At 35.1% G+C, this 13934-nt stretch overlaps 1 long non-coding RNA gene across 1 annotated transcript; it reads left to right on the top strand.

Annotated features, from left to right (window-relative positions):
• Positions 1-7102: 7102 nt before the first annotated feature.
• LOC112715372 (uncharacterized) lies at positions 7103-9694 on the top strand. Its single transcript, XR_011866511.1, has 3 exons — positions 7103-7833; positions 9195-9402; positions 9526-9694. It is a non-coding gene; the product is annotated as an uncharacterized lncRNA (long non-coding RNA).
• Positions 9695-13934: the final 4240 nt, after the last annotated feature.

The following is a 13934-nucleotide window of genomic DNA, read 5'->3' as shown; positions in this document are numbered from 1 at the left end:
CTGGCTAATCTTGAGATACATGTTGGAAGAAACATGATCCATGAATTCTATGCAAATCTGTAGATGACAGATAAGCAAAGAATGGAGGGAACTGCCTTCCACACTTTTCGGACTATGGTCAGAGGGAAGGTTATTTTCTTCCACCTTGATAAAGTGAGAGAAGTCCTCAAACTTTCTCAACTACAAGATGATCCAGAATCCTTTAATAGGAGAATGGCTAAAGATAAAAAGTTAGATCAAGTTCTAGAGGACATATGCCTCCCTGGAACCAAGTGGATAACCAATTCAAAAGGTGTCCCAAACCAACTGAAGAGAGGAAATCTCAAACCAGTTGCTAGGGGCTGGCTGGATTTCATTGGGCATTCTATACTTTCCACCAGTAACTGCTCTGAAGTTACTGTCAAAAGAGCAGTGATGATTCACTGTATTATGCTGGAAAAAGAAGTGGAGGTTCATCAGCTGATTCCTTGTGAAATTTACATATTTGCAAACAAGGAATCCACTGAGGCCAAATTGGCTTACCCAAGCTTGATTAGTCTGTTATGTAAAGATGTGGGGGTACAGATAGGTGTGGATGAGTACATCCCAGTTGAACGCCCAATTACCAAAAAAGTAATGGATGGACCTCAAGTTCAAGACAACTCCATCAAGAGGAGGGCACATGAGCTCCTCCCAGAAATTCCTCAATTTGACTATTGGGCCCGCTTAGAAGCATCTATCACCAAGCTGCAAAAAGTGATAGATTAACTCAAAGAAGAGCAGCAGAATCAAAACAGCATGCTCTGCAAGCTGCTCAAAGAACAGGAGAAGCAAGGGTGTGAGATACAGGAGCTAAAGCGCTAGAACCTGTCCCTTGAAGAGCCAGCCATCCCACAGATTGAAGGAGCTCTTCTCTCTCAGAATAAAGGTTGTTGAGTCCTAACTTTGTGATAACTTTTGCTATTAGAAACCTATTTTAAGAGTTACATGAGCATTATTATTAGAGTCATTTATTTTTATTATTCCATAAGTATTAGTAGCATTTAAAGTTCCATTCTTCTGTTGCATGAGTAGTACTTTATTTTTTATTTTTTCCAAATTGGCTATAATTTACTCTTCTTATCATCATTAAACATGAATAAAATAGTAGATATTTTTAGAAGAGTAAGGGTGCAAACATTTCGAGTATATAATAAGAAAAATCCAAATTATTTATATGCGGTGGCATTACTTTAGCTCTTTGAATGAATGTTTGAACAATGCATATTTTTTATAGTGAAGTTATGAATGTTAAAATTGTTGGCTCTTGAAAGAATAATGAAAAATGAGAAATGTTATTGATAATCTGAAAAATCATAAAATTGATTCTTGAAGCAAGAAAAAGCAGTGAAGAACACAAAGCTTGTGAAAAAAAATGGCGAAAAATAAAGAAAAAGAAAAAGCAAGCAGAAAAAGCCAATAGCTCTTTAAACCAAAAGACAAGAGCAAAAAGCCAGTAACCCTTTAAACTAAAAGGCAAGGGTAAAGAGGATCCAAGGCTTTGAGCATCAGTGGATAGGAGGACCCACAGGAATAAAATCCTAGCCTAAGCGGCTAAGTCAAGCTGTCCCTAACCATGTGCTTGTGTCATGAAGGTCCAAGTGAAAAGCTTGAGACTGAGTAGTTGAATTCGTAATTCAAAGCAAAAAGAGTTGCTTAAGAACTCTGGACACCTCTAACTAGAGACTCTAGCAAAGCTAAGTCACAATCTGAAAAGGTTCACCTAGTTATGTGTCTGTGGCATTTATGTATCTGGTGGTAATACTGGAAAACAAGATGCTTAGGGTAACGTCCAAGACTCATAAGTAGCTGTGTTCAAGAATCAACATACTAAACTAGGAGAATCAATAACACTATCTGAATTATGAGTTCCTATGAATGCCAATCATTCTGAACTTCAAAGGATAAAGTGAGATGCCAAAACAATTCAGAAGCAAAAAGCTATAAGCCCCGCTCATCTAATTTGAATTTGAACTTCATTAAAGACTCTTGAGATTTTATTGCACCATAATCTTCTTGTTTATCCTATTTTATTTGTCTAGTTGCTTGGGGACAAGCAACAATTTAAGTTTGGTGTTGTGATGAGCGGATATTTTACACGCTTTTTGGTAGTGTTTTCATATAGTTTTTAGCATGTTTCATTCACTTTTTATTATATTTTTATTAATTTTTATGCAAAAATCACATTTCTAGACTTTACTATGAGTTTTTGTATTTTTCTGTAATTTCAGGTATTTTCTGGCTAAAATTGAGGGACCTGAGCAAAAATCTGATTCAGAGGCTGAGAAAGGACTGCAGATGCTGTTGGATTCTGACCCTCATGCACTCGAAGTGGATTTTCTAGAGCTACAGAAGCCCAATTGGCACGATCTTAATTGCGTTGGAAAGTAGACATCTTGGGCTTTCCAGAAATGTATAATAGTTTATACTTTTTCCGAGATATGATGGTCCAAACTTGCATTAAACGCCAGCCAGAGACTCATTTCTGGCGTAAAACGCCAGAACTGGCACCAAAACTGGAGTTAAACGCCCAAACTGGCACCCAAGCTGGCGTTTAACTCCAAGAATGGCCTATGCACGTGAAAGCTTCAAAGCTCAGCCCGAGCACTCACCAAGTTGGCCCCGGAAGTGGATTTCTGCACTATCTGCACTAGTTACTCATTTTCTGAAAACCTAGGTTACTAGTTTAGTATAAAAACTACTTTTAGAGATTTATTTGAACTCGTGACATTTTACATCTCTTATTGTATCTTCTACGGTATAAGTCTCTAAACTCCATAGGTGGGGGTGAGGAGCTCTGCTGTGTTTCAATGGATTAATGCAATTACTACTGTTTTCTATTCAATCACGCTTGTTTCTGTTCTAAGATACTCACTCGTACTTCAATACTAAGAATGTAATGATCCATGATACTTATTATCATTCTCAAATTTATGAACGCGTGCCTGACAACCACTTCTGTTCTATCTGAGCTCAACATAGTCATTGGGTGACAGCTTGAGTGCGTATCTCTTGGGATTCTAATCCACGAGTTTGACTTGCATCTCCTGACAACAGAGCATTTAAACTCGTGAGATCAGAACCTTCGTGGTAGAGGCAAGAACTAATTGGCAGCATTTCTGAGATCCAAAATGTCTAAACCTTGTCTGTGGTATTCCGAGTAGGATATGAGACGGGATGACTGTGATGAGCTTCAAACTCACAAATGTTGGGCGCAGTGACAGTGTGCAAAAGGATAGAGAGATCCTATTGCGACATAAGTGAGAACTGACAGATGATTAGCCGTGCGAAAACCGAACCTGGACCATTTTCACTGAGAGGACAGATGGTAGCCATTGATAACGGTGATCCACCAACATATAGCTTGCCATAGAAAGAGCCATGCGTGTTTGGAGAAGAAGACAATAAGAAAGCAGAGGTTCAGACGACAGAGCATCTCCATAATCTCAACATGTTCTTCATTACTGAACCACAAGTATCATTTATTTCATGCTCTTTTACTTTCTACAAATAAAACTATTTTTATTATTAATTTTCTGACTAAGAGTTACAGGATAACCATAGCTTGCTTCAAGCCGGCAATCTCCATGGGATCCCCCTTACTCACGTAAGGTATTACTTGGACGACACAGTGCACTTGCTGGTTAGTTGTATCGGAGTTGTGAAAAGTGTGATTCACAATTCCGTGCACCAGTTACTAACCTTGTTTTCATAATGCCTTGAATGAGATCTATTTAACTTTCAATTTTTTATAGGTAGTTCCTCTTTTCTTGATTTAGGTAGGGCTTACTATGTTTAGTGTTTTCTTATATAGTTTCTTTCATCAAGTTGAACGTGTGAATTGTGAGGAGATATATAGTCCAATAATTCATCCTACTACCATTTGGGTTATCATTATTATTGCTTTTACATAAAGATGACTGATGAGATAATTTGATTTTGATAAAAAAGTTTATAAATGAAAAACTCTATGACAAGGTGTATATGCAAATGACCATGTTATAATATATGGTCTCAAGTAGGCTCCTTGGTCTTGGGTATACAACAATGGCACTCACGCTAAAAGAATTTGGTTTCTACAACACTATTTCAGACATTGCAATATTTGTTAAGAAATCTTCTTCTACTATTACTTATTATAAGCTTGCTTATGTAGATAATATTGTTATTGCTGGTAATAATTCTAGAGAAATTGACATGTTAATTAGAAATTTAACTAAAATCTTCCATTAAAGGATTTGGGAAAATTAAACTATTTTCTAAAATTAGAAGTTGATTATTTTGCAAATAGAATAGATTCACTACAACAAATATGGGTTTTAGCAACGCCAAAATCTGCAACGTCTTAAAACCGTTCTCTTAGATGGATTTAGACAACGGTTTTTTACAGTGTTACTGTTGAAGTTCAGTTTTCATTATTTTATAACAACAAAATAAAACCGTTCTCTTTGACTATTTTAAAGAACGGTTTTATAACCGTTACTAGAATTTGGTTTTAAGCAACGGTTCTTTAATGTTTTTTAAATAATTATACAAAAGATACGCTTAAAAACCGTTGCCAAAGTTGCTACACTTTAAAACCGTTCTCTTAGATGATTTTAGACAACGATTTTTATAGTGTTGCAATAAAATAAAACTGTTCTCTTTGACTATTTTAAAGAACAGTTTTATAACCATTACAATAATTTTTTATTAAGTAACAATTTTTTAATATTTAAATAATTATACAAATTAAAAGATACATATAAAAATAATTCTTTATAAATATTAAATTAGTAGAATACTCAAAACTTATTGTTATAAATAAATAACAAATATTATTTAAAAAAAAATAAATTTAAAATAAATTTATAACAAATATTATTTTTTGTTTGATTCTCACTTTTAAATTTAACATATTTTTTACTTTTAAACAAATTTTTGAAAAACTCTTTATAGAACAAAACACATAACTTTGATATTTTTCTTCCTCTACTATGTCACGGCCTTGGACACACTCCAACGCTACCGTGCCGACACTCAGACTTACTCAACCTCTTGAGCTAAGACCAAGTCAGCCTAACCCTCAATACTTAGCAAGAAAGCTAAGAACACAAAAGAACACAAGAGAAATGAAGCCTAGTGGAAAGAACACTTTATTGCTCAAATGTTTGTTACAAATGATTCACACACCCTCACACTAACTCTTACCTCCTATTTATAGCCATTCATCTCCTCAATGGATGGTTAGGATTAAATCTAATCAATGGTCTAGATTAATCATCTAGAACCTTCTTTATAAATATCTATCCTACCACTACTTTCTAAATACTTCTAGATTGTTCCATACAACTCTTCATAATTTTATATCAATCCACACTCTTCTAGAATATTCTATGACCTTCTACTAAAACCTTCTAGGGTATTCCAGAAACTTCTAGGACATTCTAGAACGTTCCAGAACCATCTAGAGTATTCTCAAACACTCCAGAAAATGATACAAACACTGTTAAATCTAACCTTCTAAAAATTTACCGTGACATTCTCCCCCACCTAATGCGCAGACGTCCTCGTCGCGTTCTATTCATGATAGCGCTCTAGGTGTTCTTGGAATTGCCACAGATCTTCACGAGTTTCCCAACTAGCTTCAGTTATCGGAAGTCCTTTCCACTTGATCAAGTATTGGATACTTGGTGGTACTCCTCTTGTCGCACGACGCGATTAGCTAAGATCTCTTCGATTTCTTTATCAAAGGATCTAATCACCACAGGCGGAGCATGACTCGAATCACCTCTACTCGGTTCATCTTGGTCTTTGTGATATGGTTTAAGCATACTCACATGGAAGATCGGGTGGATCTTCATAGAGGGAGGGAGTTGTACTTTGTAAGCAACTTCCCCAACACGTCCAATGATCTCAAATGGCCCTTCGTATTTACGGATTAAGCCTTTATGAACCTTGCGAAAGGCTTTAAATTGTTGTGGAAGAAGTTTGATCATTACCTTGTCTCCCACTTGATTGCTTGCATGCCTCCTCTTCTTATCTGCCCATTTCTTCATCCTCTTTGCAACTTTGTCGAGGTAAAAACGAGTGATATCTGCTTGTTCTTCCCAAGACTTAATCATATGATAAGCTCCAGGGCTCTTCCCTGAGTAAGGGGAAGGAAGAGAGTGAGGTGTAAGTGGTTGTTGTCCAGTCACAATCTCGAACGGAATCTTCCCTGTAGACTCACTCCTTTGCAAATTATATGAGAACTGAGCAATGTCGAGGAGTTTTGTCCAATCTTTCTGATTAGCACTTACAAAATGCCTCAAGTAACACTCGAGTAAGGCATTCACTCTCTCAGTCTGCCCATCGGTTTGAGGATGGAAGCTTGTTGAAAAATGAAGCTCCGACCCAAGGAGTTTGAATAGCTCTGTCCATAGTCGTCCTGTGAAGCGTGGATCTCGATAGTCATGGATCCCAATGATGCTCTTATGCAATCCCCAATATTTCACCACATTCTTGAAGAATAGTCGTGCTGCCTCCTCTGCAGTGCAGTCAGTAGGGGCGGGTATAAAGGTAGCATACTTCGAAAATCGATCCACTACCACGAGAATAGATCCAAACCCCTCAGAATTCGGTAAGGCAGAAATGAAATCTAGAGAGACACTTTCCCACGGTCGCTCTGATGGAGGCAGAGGTTCCAACAACCCGCTTGGTGTCTTGTTTTCAATCTTATCTTGTTGGCACACAAGACAAGTCTTCACATAGCTCTCTACTTTATGACAGAGAGGAAGAGAGGGAGCCTTCATCATGTCGCCACCGTTCAGCCCATCACCGCTGCCATGTTGCCATCGAGCCGCGGGTCACGATGGGAAGAGAGAGAGAGAGGCACGCAGAGTTCAAAAGGAGAGAGAGAGGCCGAACGCGAGAAGGGAGGGAACCCTCATCGTCGCCGTTCGTGGAGTCTGCTCCAGCACTGTCGTCGCTGTAGCGGAGGAGCGTCCCTGTCTCCGCGAGCTACCGCCATCGAAGCTTCTGCTTCTGCTTTGCTGCTTCTGCTGTCAGCCGTCGTCCCCTTAGACATCGCTGCTTCTGAACCCCCTGTCACTGGTTCTCTGCTTCTGAATCCCCTGTCACTGGTTCTCTGCCTCCTCATTGTGGCTCAACCTCTGTTTAGGTAACTCAAATGTCTCTTATTCTATGAGTTTAATTGATTTGGTTTCTATTTTGATTTGAAGAATTTTACCGATTAGAAGTGCAGAAGGAACCTAACCATTGCAATACTAACATTCTTGATCCAAATTATTTTATTTGTCATCTACACTCAATATTTGTATAATGAAAAGTCCTACTGTATTGTTAAGCTTCTATTAATTTGTTAACAAAGTAGAACCCTACTGTTATAGTTAAGCTTCTACATGAATAAGCTTCTTTCAAAGAAATGGAACATGGCTCAAATATGACTTTTGATTTAGTCCCTTAACTTATTATTTAGTGTTTGTTTTGAGAAAGACAGTGTTGTGTTAGTAAGGGGTTGCTTGGATTTCTTGGACTTTTTAATATTCTTATTTTTCTTCCAATTGTCCTCATACTCAATTTCACCAAACTGGAACCTTTCCATACACTTACCTTGAGGCAGCTTGGTCTGATCATTGGCAAAGGTCAGTTATTCATTATTATTAGTAGCTTGACATTGTGGTTTAGTTCTTTTACTTTCATATTCATTGCATAGGACAATAATTGGTTTCCATGTTGTGTTGTAATTGAAACAGCCTAATCTAAATATGTTTGTATCCCTTGGAAGGCCAGCGTGGAAGGAAGCTTGTGCTACTCTTCAAAAGCTCCTTTCAGGTACAAGTTGCAACCTCAATTTGTTCTTTTCTTTTACAAGTAGGACAAGGTGATTTGTGTGGTACAATATTGAAGGAATCCGGGTAGGAAAGAAAGAAAGAAATAAAAATAAAAGGAAAAGAATAAAATAGAGAAAAAAGGTCATTTATTAGTTGAGCAAACAAACATTCTAATGCCTTAAACGCTACACTGGCTTCTACTTCCATTAACACTTTCACTGGTTTTGTTGGATGGAAATCTTCTTCTTTGTTTCCACATTCTAATGCCTTAAACGCTACACTTTCACTCCCTTTCAACCCAAAACTGCACCTCTCCGTCACTTGCTCTGCCTCTTCTTCCGGTACCACAGTTTTTTCTTTCTTCTCATTATGCTCTTCATTTTGTTCAATTTAGCTTCTTTTTCTTTTTTATTTTTCTCTCAGTTCATTTATTTTTTGAAGTGGTAATGTAGCTACTTTATCTGTGTGATAATAAAGGTGACATTGCTGGTTCCTAATAGCATTCAGTTTTAACAAATTTGTTGCTTTAGATAGTGGTGCAAATTGTTATAGGGTTCTAAGAGAGGGTAATTCAGATATTTTTGAGTCATTGAGATGAATCAATTAATGGAGATTGTTGAATTTGATTGATTGAAGGCATGGAAAAAGAGGGGAAAAAGTTCTGTTAACAATTAACATTCATTTGTATGTTTTATAGAAATGAGTAATATTGTTCAAATTTGGGAGACTTTTATAAGCATTTCTTTCTCTTGATTACTCTTTCATTTTCTTGATTATACTCATTTAAGCAAGAGAAATTCATGATTTTTGTGGTGATTGTCTTCAGATCCTCTGCTGGTGAAGGCTGCCAGAGGAGAACCTGTTAGTCAGCCACCAGCAAGGATGATTTTGTCTTCATGATATATTTGAGCATTGTTTGTGTATTGACATTTGACAAATCTTTTTGTGGTATCAAATTATCTTCAAATCTTACATTTTGTTTGTGATTTTTTAGTTGGCATTGATGCTTATATTTGCAAGTTACTCCAAAACTGCAGGGTTAAGTCGATTTTGAGGAGCATAGCTATATACTTATTAACAAATACTTGAACGAATGAAACTATATAATACTACGTCTTTTCTCTTAGCTTATTATGCTATACTAGTTCAGTTCGTTGTAATTACTGTGAGGAGCATAGCTATATACTTATTATTGCTTATTATGCTATACTAATTAGTTTAGTGAGATTGTATTATTATTAGTTATTATTGATGGATCACGTGAATTAACCTCAATTTCATTTGGGTTATTAACTCACCTGGTGTGGAACTTCTTAGTTTATGCATTTTTATTTTAACCAAGAGATTTATTCTTCCATGTAGGTAGGTTCTTTCAACCAAAGCACTCTAGCTTCTCAAGCAAAGAACATGATCTCTGCTCCCATCCTTTTCATTCTTTCTTTTTCTTAATTCATAATTAAGGAAGAAACTAATATAATTGAGTTTTTTCTAACTTAGCCTTTGCTCATTGGGTTCAAATCAGAACTTTTATAGCATGAAGTATATACTGTCTTTAAATTTGCCAGACAAGGTTGGTACATAACTTTATGTTTGTCTTTTTAATGCTTATTATTCAGGTTTTCTAATTTGCCAAAAATGTTTATACATATAAAGATCAGATTTAAGATTCTTTCTAGTTCTTTACGTGGAGCAGTTACCATTAAAGCCAAGAGAGTCCACTCAAGCTGGGTTACCACACCAACTTTGTTGAAGAAAAATGAAGAAATTGTCACCCTTAGGCTATAGTATTTTTGTATTTTGAAAAATGATAATGATATAAGTAAAATTAGTTATGACCTAGACTAGTATTATGTTATTTTATAATGATGATATATTGTGATTGTAGATCTTATAACAATTTTTATAAGTCAAATTTGTTGGTAAATGTTCAATTAGTTTTCTTTAGTAATTTGATTCAAATAGTTTAGATTATTTATTGACATTAAATTAAAAAAAAGTTAGAACTATTTTTATTCATGAGAAAACTATTGTAAATAAAGAATTATATATTACAAAAAACCGTTGTTAAAAGTTACAAAAGGCAGTGGTGCTAAAACCGTTGTCAAAGACAACTAAAAAATGATAATAGTATTAAAACTGTTTCCAAAAAATGCTACTGGCAATGCTTTAAAACCGTTGGTTTTAAGAATAATAAAACTACAACAGTTTAAAACCGTTGTCTATCTAGTTATGGATTTAACCCGTTATGTCATGAAAGAGAATGGTTTAAAACCGTTGCTTATCGAGTAACGGTTCAAAACCGTTGTATAAAATTTTCTTTCAAAACCATTGTCTATGCTAGTAACTTTGGCAATGGTTTTTTTTGTTACCATTGCCTTAGGTAAAAAACCGTTGCCTTTGAGCATTGGCAACGGCCGCATATACCACAGGTCAAAAACCGTTGCCAAAGCGTTGTCTAAAGTTTTAGGAACGGTTTTTCAATCTACGACAACAGTTTTTGACCGTTGCGAAAACCCTTATTTGTTGTAGTGATTGTGCCTAACTCAATAAAGGTATACAGTTGTTTTACTTGATAAGGCTAGAATGCAACTAGCTAAGCTAGTGCCTATGCCTATTATTTCTTTACTAACCTTTTCTACTGTCCTATAGGGATAGCAACATGTCCCACTATAATCCGCCCATCTCCGCCACGAGTAATGGGGACCCCGTGTTAGATATTTTATAAAAATCAGTAATTTACGTACCTCCAGCCATAGCCATAAAATCTTTGATTTAATTTGGAATTTTTAATTTTTGAATCACCAAACCAGATGAGTCAAAATGTTTGTTGTTGTGATGATTAGAATTGGGGACCCAAACGTTATAAATTTTTATGAACAGTTGTATTCTTTCTATCAAAAACAAATCAACTGCCAATGTAATTAATTAATAATTATAATACTATCCAGACTAATTTCTATATTAACAAAGTGGACCACAAATAGAATAAAAATTCTAACATTCTCCCATTTGGTCCAACATTTGCTACATATAGTCTGTAATTACATACTATGCTTAAACAATTAAGACAAATTACAAGAATCATAGCCGTAGGTCCTCGTTAATCGAGTATTACCTTCTATGTATTACAATATAACATCTCTTAATTGAATAAACTCTTTATGTGATATTTCTGTAGGAATAAACCCAATGCTTACTCTAGGTCCTTCACTTAATTTGGTTTGTCATTCTAATTCATGTATGCATATATATACTAACCAAATAAGAAACAAATAATAATAAGAATTTCATATCTAAATATGTCATATAATACAAATAAATCAAATAAGTGACGTTACAGAATATAAACCCATACTAGTTACATGATCCTTAAACAGTCCTGGTGGCATGCATTTTGTCAAAGGATCAAATATCATCTGTTTAGTACTAATATGCTCTATCTGTACCTCATTAGACCTAACTCAGTCTTTGATGGCTAAGTACTTAATATCGATATGCTTACTTCGACTAATACTTCTATTATTCTTAGCCATAAATACAGCAGCAGAATTATCACAATATATTCTCAATGGCCTAGAGATACAATCCATGATCTTAAGCTCAGAGATGAAATTCTTTAACTAAATACCTTGTGATGTAGCCTCAAAGCAAGTAATAAACTTGGCTTTTATGGTAGAAGTGGCTACAAGTGATTGTTTTGCACTCTTCTAAGATACTGCTCCATCAGTAAGCATAAATATGTATTGTGATGTTGACTTCCTAAAATCAACACATCCCGCCAGGTCTGAATCTAAGTATCCAACAATTTTTAAATTGTCAGTGCTTCTATATGTAAGCATGAAGTCCTTGGTCCCTTGAAAATACCTTAAGACCTTCTTTGTAGCTCTTCAATGGATAATTTTTAGATTATTTTGATATCTTCCTAACATGCCAACAGCAAAAGAATTGTCAAGTCTTATACAGACCTGAGCATACATTAGGCTTCCAACGGTTGAAGCATAAGGAATATTTTGCATCTGTTTATTTTCAAGGTCATTTTTGAGACATTGATCTAAGCAAAACTTGTTACCTTTTACAATAGGTGCAACACTTGATGAATAATTTTACATTTTAAAACTCTCAAGAACTTTGTTAATATAGGTTTCTTACGATAAACTTAAAATTCTTTTATGTTTATCTCTATGAATCTTTATGCTAATGGCATAAGATGAGTCACCCATATCTTTCATATCAAAATATCTAGAGAGAAATTATTTCACCTCATGTAACAACCCTGAATCATTTGTTGCAAGAAAAATGTCATCTACATATAAGATGAGAAATATGACCTTACTTCTACTAACCTAGTGGTATATACATTGATCAGCAATATTTTCAATGAACCTAAATGAAAAAATCACATCATGAAACTTCAAATACCACTATTGGAAAGCCTGCTTAAGACCATACATTGCTCTCTTAAGCTTGCAAACTAACTCCTTACTAGCACTTGAGATAAATCCTTCGGGTTGTCTCATATAGACTTCTTCTTCCAAATCTCCATTAAAGAATGTTGTTTTCACATCCATTTTATGAAATTCTATGTCAAAGTACGTTACCAATGTCATAATGATGCGAAAAGAGTCTTTCTTTGAAACAGGAGAAAATATTTTTTTGTAGTCAACTCCTTCCCTTTGAGTAAATCCTTTGGCAACAAGTCGAGCCTTGTAGTGCTCAATATTGCCCGATGAAGATATCTTGGTCTTAAAGACCCATATACAACCAATGACCTTTTTCCCATCAGGTAATTTTACAAGATCCCAAACTTGGTTATCCGCCATAGAATTCATTTCATCCTCCATAGTATCTAGGCAAAAATTAGAATTACGACTTTCCTTTGCTTGTGAAAATGTCGTTGAGTCTTTTTCATAACAAACATCATAGTCAGACTCAACAAGATACATTACATAGTTACTAGAACTTGAAGGATTTTTTATTCTAATCTATCTTCTTAATGTTGCATCATCAACTTCTTGTAAAGGTAGTGGCATAACAGCTTCTCCCTCTTCTTGGGATTTCTCTTGAACAATGTGTTCTTGAACAACATTTTCATTATGAAGAGTTTGATCATCCACCATATGATCTACTAGAACATTATCTTCATGATGTGTAACATCAGTAATAGGTTATTCTACATTGATCCTATTTGTATGGCCATTGTATTGAACAATCACTCTTGTACATGGAGAGATTTGACAAACATTATCATTCTCAACAACCTTAAGAGAACAATTTCTCCCACTTTTTACATGATGCTCTAAAAATCTTGCATTTCTAAATTCAACTATTTTACTTGAATGGGAAGGACAATAAAACCTGTAACCCTTAGAATTTTCTGCATAACCTATAACATAGGCACTTATCATCCTTGGGTCCAATTTCCTTTCTTATGGATTATAAACTCAAACTTCAGCAGAACAACCCCAAATTCGTATATGATTCAAACTAGGTTTTCAACTTTTTCATAGTTCAAATAGCATCTTAGCAACTTCCTTGGTTGGAACTCTATTTAATATATACGTGGTTGTCTTAAGGACTTCATTCTATGAGAATAAAGGAAGATTGAAGTTGTTAAGCATACTCCTCACCATATCCAGCAAAGTCCTATTTCTTCTTTCAGCTACACTATTTTGATCTTGTGTGCTAGGCATGGTGTATTATGCCATAATACCATGCTCTTGAAGATATTTTGCAAAAGGACCAGGTGCTTGTCTACTTTCAGTATATCTCTCATAGAATTCTCCACCTCTATCTGATCTCATGATCTTAATTTGCTTTCCACATTGTTTCTCTACTTTAGCTTTATAAACTTTAAAAGTGTCAAATGTCTCATATTTATTATGAAGCATATAAAGATACATATATCGTGAATAATCATCAATAAAGGAGATGAAGTATTTCTTACCACTTGAGGACATATCAAGACAACATATGTTAGTGTGAATTATTTTTAATATGTCAGAACTCCTCTTAGCATCTTTTTGAGACTTTTTGGTTTGTTTTCCCTTAATGCAATCTACACTGATCAAAATCAATAAAGTTTAGAGGTTTAATAACCCCACC

The sequence above is a fragment of the Arachis hypogaea genome, chromosome 10 (assembly GCF_003086295.3).
Source record: "Arachis hypogaea cultivar Tifrunner chromosome 10, arahy.Tifrunner.gnm2.J5K5, whole genome shotgun sequence".
Lineage (NCBI taxonomy): Eukaryota > Viridiplantae > Streptophyta > Magnoliopsida > Fabales > Fabaceae > Arachis > Arachis hypogaea.
This window is presented reverse-complemented; position numbering and strand designations above follow the sequence as displayed.